An 8432-nucleotide genomic window follows, 5' to 3' on the forward strand; every position below is an offset into this window, starting at 1 on the left:
TACATCCCTGAACTGCATACATTTGGTCCTAAAGGCTGCCACCAAGCTTCTCACCAAGTCTCCCAGAAGGTCTTGTGTGAAAACAAGTTTTCATGCTTGACAAAGGCTTCCAACTCAATTTGGAATCCAGTTCAAGCTCATTGGGATCCCACTGAGAGCCGTGGATGGTCAGGCACAGACGTGTAGTAGACATCTACTGCAGCCATATCAATCCGTAAGGAATTGGGAACCCCTGATCAGAGTTTCTGGATTGTTCTTCAATCAAGACTCAAGGCAAAAGGAGACTGTGCTTATGACGTTGTATCCCTTACACACTGGCTCTCTCTCTCTCTGCCGGACCATTACCTTCATTTCCTTCACCCGCTGTGAATTGACTTTTGAAACAGGACAATTGTTTGAGTGCTTGGTTTTCTACAAGGTAAGAACAGAGTGCACCGTTCCCAGCGGCACTGCAATGCTAGGTCGATGCGTGGAGTGAAAGGAGCAAGCTCCAAATTTCAGCCCCTCGTGCTAAAAATCGGCTTAATATGTAGTCCTCTTATAGAGGACATATCAGATATTAAACTGATAAGAACAGATACTACACTTGATCTTAGCCAAAAGGCCGAGAAGCGATAACCCCCAAGTGGTGGATGTCCGTGCGGAGCTCTTGGCACAAATCTCACGTGTTGTGGTGCCTCGTACGTACGCACGCATAACAATGGCTGCTGCTTATCGCCTCCGCCCAACCTCTCCTTTGTGGACACGATGGTTTCTGAAGTTGGACAGCTCTTTGACTTTTCACAATTTCAAAAGGCTCAGCAATACAGCAAAGCCTGCCAAAAATATATTCAACTCATGGATGTTCCTCTCCACGAAGTCTTTAGTAAAAGGCGAAAGACTTGTGCGCTTTGAAGAGAAACCAGAGTCAGCATGGCCCTCTGTTCCTGAGCAGCAGAGGAGGCTCTCGGTGACAGTCACCACCTTCACGGTAGGCCTCTCTTTGCTTTCCTATCCCAGTATGCAACATTCCCAACCCTCTGCCAATCAAAAGTAGACACATCTTTATTTCCTCCTGCCCTGGCTAATGTGGTTGGCTTTTGAGCCTGTCTTAGCAATACATCCCTGAAACTGCATACATTTGGTCCTAAAGGCTGCCACCAAGCTTCTCACCAAGTCTCCCAGAAGGTCTTGTGTGAAAACAAGTTTTCATGCTTGACAAAGGCTTCCAACTCAATTTGGAATCCAGTTCAAGCTCATTGGGATCCCACTGAGAGCCGTGGATGGTCAGGCACAGACGTGTAGTAGACATCTACTGCAGCCATATCAATCCGTAAGGAATTGGGAACCCCTGATCAGAGTTTCTGGATTGTTCTTCAATCAAGACTCAAGGCAAAAGGAGACTGTGCTTATGACGTTGTATCCCTTACACACTGGCTCTCTCTCTCTCTGCCGGACCATTACCTTCATTTCCTTCACCCGCTGTGAATTGACTTTTGAAACAGGACAATTGTTTGAGTGCTTGGTTTTCTACAAGGTAAGAACAGAGTGCACCGTTCCCAGCGGCACTGCAATGCTAGGTCGATGCGTGGAGTGAAAGGAGCAAGCTCCAAATTTCAGCCCCTCGTGCTAAAAATCGGCTTAATATGTAGTCCTCTTATAGAGGACATATCAGATATTAAACTGATAAGAACAGATACTACACTTGATCTTAGCCAAAAGGCCGAGAAGCGATAACCCCCAAGTGGTGGATGTCCGTGCGGAGCTCTTGGCACAAATCTCACGTGTTGTGGTGCCTCGTACGTACGCACGCATAACAATGGCTGCTGCTTATCGCCTCCGCCGCACCTCTCCTTTGTGGACACATGGTTTCTGAAGTTGGACAGCTCTTTGACTTTTCACAATTTCAAAAGGCTCAGCAATACAGCAAAGCCTGCCAAAAATATATTCAACTCATGGATGTTCCTCTCCACGGAAGTCTTTAGTAAAAGGCGAAAGACTTGTGCGCTTTGAAGAGAAACCAGAGTCAGCATGGCCCTCTGTTCCTGAGCAGCAGAGGAGGCTCTCGGTGACAGTCACCACCTTCACGGTAGGCCTCTCTTTGCTTTCCTATCCCAGTATGCAACATTCCCAACCCTCTGCCAATCAAAAGTAGACACATCTTTATTTCCTCCTGCCCTGGCTAATGTGGTTGGCTTTTGAGCCTGTCTTAGCAATACATCCCTGAACTGCATACATTTGGTCCTAAAGGCTGCCACCAAGCTTCTCACCAAGTCTCCCAGAAGGTCTTGTGTGAAAACAAGTTTTCATGCTTGACAAAGGCTTCCAACTCAATTTGGAATCCAGTTCAAGCTCATTGGGATCCCACTGAGAGCCGTGGATGGTCAGGCACAGACGTGTAGTAGACATCTACTGCAGCCATATCAATCCGTAAGGAATTGGGAACCCCTGATCAGAGTTTCTGGATTGTTCTTCAATCAAGACTCAAGGCAAAAGGAGACTGTGCTTATGACGTTGTATCCCTTACACACTGGCTCTCTCTCTCTCTGCCGGACCATTACCTTCATTTCCTTCACCCGCTGTGAATTGACTTTTGAAACAGGACAATTGTTTGAGTGCTTGGTTTTCTACAAGGTAAGAACAGAGTGCACCGTTCCCAGCGGCACTGCAATGCTAGGTCGATGCGTGGAGTGAAAGGAGCAAGCTCCAAAATTCAGCCCCTCGTGCTAAAAATCGGCTTAATATGTAGTCCTCTTATAGAGGACATATCAGATATTAAACTGATAAGAACAGATACTACACTTGATCTTAGCCAAAAGGCCGAGAAGCGATAACCCCCAAGTGGTGGATGTCCGTGCGGAGCTCTTGGCACAAATCTCACGTGTTGTGGTGCCTCGTACGTACGCACGCATAACAATGGCTGCTGCTTATCGCCTCCGCCCAACCTCTCCTTTGTGGACACATGGTTTCTGAAGTTGGACAGCTCTTTGACTTTTCACAATTTCAAAAGGCTCAGCAATACAGCAAAGCCTGCCAAAAATATATTCAACTCATGGATGTTCCTCTCCACGGAAGTCTTTAGTAAAAGGCGAAAGACTTGTGCGCTTTGAAGAGAAACCAGAGTCAGCATGGCCCTCTGTTCCTGAGCAGCAGAGGAGGCTCTCGGTGACAGTCACCACCTTCACGGTAGGCCTCTCTTTGCTTTCCTATCCCAGTATGCAACATTCCCAACCCTCTGCCAATCAAAAGTAGACACATCTTTATTTCCTCCTGCCCTGGCTAATGTGGTTGGCTTTTGAGCCTGTCTTAGCAATACATCCCTGAACTGCATACATTTGGTCCTAAAGGCTGCCACCAAGCTTCTCACCAAGTCTCCCAGAAGGTCTTGTGTGAAAACAAGTTTTCATGCTTGACAAAGGCTTCCAACTCAATTTGGAATCCAGTTCAAGCTCATTGGGATCCCACTGAGAGCCGTGGATGGGTCAGGCACAGACCGTGTAGTAGACATCTACTGCAGCCATATCAATCCGTAAGGAATTGGGAACCCCTGATCAGAGTTTCTGGATTGTTCTTCAATCAAGACTCAAGGCAAAAGGAGACTGTGCTTATGACGTTGTATCCCTTACACACTGGCTCTCTCTCTCTCTGCCGGACCATTACCTTCATTTCCTTCACCCGCTGTGAATTGACTTTTGAAACAGGACAATTGTTTGAGTGCTTGGTTTTCTACAAGGTAAGAACAGAGTGCACCGTTCCCAGCGGCACTGCAATGCTAGGTCGATGCGTGGAGTGAAAGGAGCAAGCTCCAAATTTCAGCCCCTCGTGCTAAAAATCGGCTTAATATGTAGTCCTCTTATAGAGGACATATCAGATATTAAACTGATAAGAACAGATACTACACTTGATCTTAGCCAAAAGGCCGAGAAGCGATAACCCCCAAGTGGTGGATGTCCGTGCGGAGCTCTTGGCACAAATCTCACGTGTTGTGGTGCCTCGTACGTACGCACGCATAACAATGGCTGCTGCTTATCGCCTCCGCCGCACCTCTCCTTTGTGGACACATGGTTTCTGAAGTTGGACAGCTCTTTGACTTTCACAATTTCAAAAGGCTCAGCAATACAGCAAAGCCTGCCAAAAATATATTCAACTCATGGATGTTCCTCTCCACGGAAGTCTTTAGTAAAAGGCGAAAGACTTGTGCGCTTTGAAGAGAAACCAGAGTCAGCATGGCCCTCTGTTCCTGAGCAGCAGAGGAGGCTCTCGGTGACAGTCACCACCTTCACGGTAGGCCTCTCTTTGCTTTCCTATCCCAGTATGCAACATTCCCAACCCTCTGCAATCAAAAGTAGACACATCTTTATTTCCTCCTGCCCTGGCTAATGTGGTTGGCTTTTGAGCCTGTCTTAGCAATACATCCCTGAACTGCATACATTTGGTCCTAAAGGCTGCCACCAAGCTTCTCACCAAGTCTCCCAGAAGGTCTTGTGTGAAAACAAGTTTTCATGCTTGACAAAGGCTTCCAACTCAATTTGGAATCCAGTTCAAGCTCATTGGGATCCCACTGAGAGCCGTGGGATGGTCAGGCACAGACGTGTAGTAGACATCTACTGCAGCCATATCAATCCGTAAGGAATTGGGAACCCCTGATCAGAGTTTCTGGATTGTTCTTCAATCAAGACTCAAGGCAAAAGGAGACTGTGCTTATGACGTTGTATCCCTTACACACTGGCTCTCTCTCTCTCTGCCGGACCATTACCTTCATTTCCTTCACCCGCTGTGAATTGACTTTTGAAACAGGACAATTGTTTGAGTGCTTGGTTTTCTACAAGGTAAGAACAGAGTGCACCGTTCCCAGCGGCACTGCAATGCTAGGTCGATGCGTGGAGTGAAAGGAGCAAGCTCCAAATTTCAGCCCCTCGTGCTAAAAATCGGCTTAATATGTAGTCCTCTTATAGAGGACATATCAGATATTAAACTGATAAGAACAGATACTACACTTGATCTTAGCCAAAAGGCCGAGAAGCGATAACCCCCAAGTGGTGGATGTCCGTGCGGAGCTCTTGGCACAAATCTCACGTGTTGTGGTGCCTCGTACGTACGCACGCATAACAATGGCTGCTGCTTATCGCCTCCGCCGCACCTCTCCCTTTGTGGACACATGGTTTCTGAAGTTGGACAGCTCTTTGACTTTTCACAATTTCAAAAGGCTCAGCAATACAGCAAAGCCTGCCAAAAATATATTCAACTCATGGATGTTCCTCTCCACGGAAGTCTTTAGTAAAAGGCGAAAGACTTGTGCGCTTTGAAGAGAAACCAGAGTCAGCATGGCCCTCTGTTCCTGAGCAGCAGAGGAGGCTCTCGGTGACAGTCACCACCTTCACGGTAGGCCTCTCTTGCTTTCCTATCCCAGTATGCAACATTCCCAACCCTCTGCCAATCAAAAGTAGACACATCTTTATTTCCTCCTGCCCTGGCTAATGTGGTTGGCTTTTGAGCCTGTCTTAGCAATACATCCCTGAACTGCATACATTTGGTCCTAAAGGCTGCCACCAAGCTTCTCACCAAGTCTCCCAGAAGGTCTTGTGTGAAAACAAGTTTTCATGCTTGACAAAGCTTCCAACTCAATTTGGAATCCAGTTCAAGCTCATTGGATCCCACTGAGAGCCGTGGATGGTCAGGCACAGACGTGTAGTAGACATCTACTGCAGCCATATCAATCCGTAAGGAATTGGGAACCCCTGATCAGAGTTTCTGGATTGTTCTTCAATCAAGACTCAAGGCAAAAGGAGACTGTGCTTATGACGTTGTATCCCTTACACACTGGCTCTCTCTCTCTCTGCCGGACCATTACCTTCATTTCCTTCACCCGCTGTGAATTGACTTTTGAAACAGGACAATTGTTTGAGTGCTTGGTTTTCTACAAGGTAAGAACAGAGTGCACCGTTCCCAGCGGCACTGCAATGCTAGGTCGATGCGTGGAGTGAAAGGAGCAAGCTCCAAATTTCAGCCCCTCGTGCTAAAAATCGGGCTTAATATGTAGTCCTCTTATAGAGGACATATCAGATATTAAACTGATAAGAACAGATACTACACTTGATCTTAGCCAAAAGGCCGAGAAGCGATAACCCCCAAGTGGTGGATGTCCGTGCGGAGCTCTTGGCACAAATCTCACGTGTTGTGGTGCCTCGTACGTACGCACGCATAACAATGGCTGCTGCTTATCGCCTCCGCCCAACCTCTCCTTTGTGGACACATGGTTTCTGAAGTTGGACAGCTCTTTGACTTTTCACAATTTCAAAAGGGCTCAGCAATACAGCAAAGCCTGCCAAAAATATATTCAACTCATGGATGTTCCTCTCCACGGAAGTCTTTTAGTAAAAGGCGAAAGACTTGTGCGCTTTGAAGAGAAACCAGAGTCAGCATGGCCCTCTGTTCCTGAGCAGCAGAGGAGGCTCTCGGTGACAGTCACCACCTTCACGGTAGGCCTCTCTTTGCTTTCCTATCCCAGTATGCAACATTCCCAACCCTCTGCCAATCAAAAGTAGACACATCTTTATTTCCTCCTGCCCTGGCTAATGTGGTTGGCTTTTGAGCCTGTCTTAGCATACATCCCTGAACTGCATACATTTGGTCCTAAAGGCTGCCACCAAGCTTCTCACCAAGTCTCCCAGAAGGTCTTGTGTGAAAACAAGTTTTCATGCTTGACAAAGGCTTCCAACTCAATTTGGAATCCAGTTCAAGCTCATTGGGATCCCACTGAGAGCCGTGGATGGTCAGGCACAGACGTGTAGTAGACATCTACTGCAGCCATATCAATCCGTAAGGAATTGGGAACCCCTGATCAGAGTTTCTGGATTGTTCTTCAATCAAGACTCAAGGCAAAAGGAGACTGTGCTTATGACGTTGTATCCCTTACACACTGGCTCTCTCTCTCTCTGCCGGACCATTACCTTCATTTCCTTCACCCGCTGTGAATTGACTTTTGAAACAGGACAATTGTTTGAGTGCTTGGTTTTCTACAAGGTAAGAACAGAGTGCACCGTTCCCAGCGGCACTGCAATGCTAGGTCGATGCGTGGAGTGAAAGGAGCAAGCTCCAAATTTCAGCCCCTCGTGCTAAAAATCGGCTTAATATGTAGTCCTCTTATAGAGGACATATCAGATATTAAACTGATAAGAACAGATACTACACTTGATCTTAGCCAAAAGGCCGAGAAGCGATAACCCCCAAGTGGTGGATGTCCGTGCGGAGCTCTTGGCACAAATCTCACGTGTTGTGGTGCCTCGTACGTACGCACGCATAACAATGGCTGCTGCTTATCGCCTCCGCCCAACCTCTCCTTTGTGGACACATGGTTTCTGAAGTTGGACAGCTCTTTGACTTTTCACAATTTCAAAAGGCTCAGCAATACAGCAAAGCCTGCCAAAAATATATTCAACTCATGGATGTTCCTCTCCACGGAAGTCTTTAGTAAAAGGCGAAAGACTTGTGCGCTTTGAAGAGAAACCAGAGTCAGCATGGCCCTCTGTTCCTGAGCAGCAGAGGAGGCTCTCGGTGACAGTCACCACCTTCACGGTAGGCCTCTCTTTGCTTTCCTATCCCAGTATGCAACATTCCCAACCCTCTGCCAATCAAAAGTAGACACATCTTTATTTCCTCCTGCCCTGGCTAATGTGGTTGGCTTTTGAGCCTGTCTTAGCAATACATCCCTGAACTGCATACATTTGGTCCTAAAGGCTGCCACCAAGCTTCTCACCAAGTCTCCCAGAAGGTCTTGTGTGAAAACAAGTTTTCATGCTTGACAAAGGCTTCCAACTCAATTTGGAATCCAGTTCAAGCTCATTGGGATCCCACTGAGAGCCGTGGATGGTCAGGCACAGACGTGTAGTAGACATCTACTGCAGCCATATCAATCCGTAAGGAATTGGTGAACCCCTGATCAGAGTTTCTGGATTGTTCTTCAATCAAGACTCAAGGCAAAAGGAGACTGTGCTTATGACGTTGTATCCCTTACACACTGGCTCTCTCTCTCTCTGCCGGACCATTACCTTCATTTCCTTCACCCGCTGTGAATTGACTTTTGAAACAGGACAATTGTTTGAGTGCTTGGTTTTCTACAAGGTAAGAACAGAGTGCACCGTTCCCAGCGGCACTGCAATGCTAGGTCGATGCGTGGAGTGAAAGGAGCAAGCTCCAAATTTCAGCCCCTCGTGCTAAAAATCGGCTTAATATGTAGTCCTCTTATAGAGGACATATCAGATATTAAACTGATAAGAACAGATACTACACTTGATCTTAGCCAAAAGGCCGAGAAGCGATAACCCCCAAGTGGTGGATGTCCGTGCGGAGCTCTTGGCACAAATCTCACGTGTTGTGGTGCCTCGTACGTACGCACGCATAACAATGGCTGCTGCTTATCGCCTCCGCCCAACCTCTCCTTTGTGGACACATGT

The 8432-nt window shown here is 47.2% G+C and overlaps 15 non-coding genes across 15 annotated transcripts; all 15 read right to left on the reverse strand.

Moving 5' to 3' along the window:
- Positions 1-424: 424 nt before the first annotated feature.
- LOC138413451 (U2 spliceosomal RNA) lies at positions 425-616 on the reverse strand. The gene has a single exon (XR_011245790.1). It is a non-coding gene; the product is annotated as a U2 spliceosomal RNA (small nuclear RNA).
- Positions 617-798: 182 nt separating this feature from the next.
- Positions 799-910, reverse strand: LOC138412992 (U5 spliceosomal RNA). The gene has a single exon (XR_011245328.1). It is a non-coding gene; the product is annotated as a U5 spliceosomal RNA (small nuclear RNA).
- A 612-nt stretch (positions 911-1522) lies between these two features.
- LOC138413452 (U2 spliceosomal RNA) lies at positions 1523-1714 on the reverse strand. Its single transcript, XR_011245791.1, has one exon. It is a non-coding gene; the product is annotated as a U2 spliceosomal RNA (small nuclear RNA).
- A 181-nt stretch (positions 1715-1895) lies between these two features.
- Positions 1896-2008, reverse strand: LOC138412905 (U5 spliceosomal RNA). The gene has a single exon (XR_011245240.1). It is a non-coding gene; the product is annotated as a U5 spliceosomal RNA (small nuclear RNA).
- A 611-nt stretch (positions 2009-2619) lies between these two features.
- On the reverse strand, positions 2620-2811 carry LOC138412507 (U2 spliceosomal RNA). The gene has a single exon (XR_011244857.1). It is a non-coding gene; the product is annotated as a U2 spliceosomal RNA (small nuclear RNA).
- A 181-nt stretch (positions 2812-2992) lies between these two features.
- Positions 2993-3105, reverse strand: LOC138412906 (U5 spliceosomal RNA). The gene has a single exon (XR_011245241.1). It is a non-coding gene; the product is annotated as a U5 spliceosomal RNA (small nuclear RNA).
- A 613-nt stretch (positions 3106-3718) lies between these two features.
- Positions 3719-3910, reverse strand: LOC138413453 (U2 spliceosomal RNA). Its single transcript, XR_011245792.1, has one exon. It is a non-coding gene; the product is annotated as a U2 spliceosomal RNA (small nuclear RNA).
- Positions 3911-4090: 180 nt separating this feature from the next.
- LOC138412907 (U5 spliceosomal RNA) lies at positions 4091-4203 on the reverse strand. Its single transcript, XR_011245242.1, has one exon. It is a non-coding gene; the product is annotated as a U5 spliceosomal RNA (small nuclear RNA).
- Positions 4204-4814: 611 nt separating this feature from the next.
- LOC138413454 (U2 spliceosomal RNA) lies at positions 4815-5006 on the reverse strand. The gene has a single exon (XR_011245793.1). It is a non-coding gene; the product is annotated as a U2 spliceosomal RNA (small nuclear RNA).
- Positions 5007-5188: 182 nt separating this feature from the next.
- On the reverse strand, positions 5189-5301 carry LOC138412909 (U5 spliceosomal RNA). The gene has a single exon (XR_011245244.1). It is a non-coding gene; the product is annotated as a U5 spliceosomal RNA (small nuclear RNA).
- Positions 5302-5909: 608 nt separating this feature from the next.
- LOC138412538 (U2 spliceosomal RNA) lies at positions 5910-6102 on the reverse strand. Its single transcript, XR_011244888.1, has one exon. It is a non-coding gene; the product is annotated as a U2 spliceosomal RNA (small nuclear RNA).
- Positions 6103-6284: 182 nt separating this feature from the next.
- LOC138412991 (U5 spliceosomal RNA) lies at positions 6285-6398 on the reverse strand. Its single transcript, XR_011245327.1, has one exon. It is a non-coding gene; the product is annotated as a U5 spliceosomal RNA (small nuclear RNA).
- A 610-nt stretch (positions 6399-7008) lies between these two features.
- On the reverse strand, positions 7009-7200 carry LOC138412503 (U2 spliceosomal RNA). The gene has a single exon (XR_011244853.1). It is a non-coding gene; the product is annotated as a U2 spliceosomal RNA (small nuclear RNA).
- Positions 7201-7381: 181 nt separating this feature from the next.
- LOC138412910 (U5 spliceosomal RNA) lies at positions 7382-7494 on the reverse strand. The gene has a single exon (XR_011245245.1). It is a non-coding gene; the product is annotated as a U5 spliceosomal RNA (small nuclear RNA).
- Positions 7495-8106: 612 nt separating this feature from the next.
- On the reverse strand, positions 8107-8298 carry LOC138412504 (U2 spliceosomal RNA). The gene has a single exon (XR_011244854.1). It is a non-coding gene; the product is annotated as a U2 spliceosomal RNA (small nuclear RNA).
- Positions 8299-8432: the final 134 nt, after the last annotated feature.

Source organism: Paralichthys olivaceus, chromosome 12 (genome assembly GCF_024713975.1).
Source record: "Paralichthys olivaceus isolate ysfri-2021 chromosome 12, ASM2471397v2, whole genome shotgun sequence".
Classification (NCBI taxonomy): Eukaryota; Metazoa; Chordata; class Actinopteri; order Pleuronectiformes; family Paralichthyidae; genus Paralichthys; species Paralichthys olivaceus.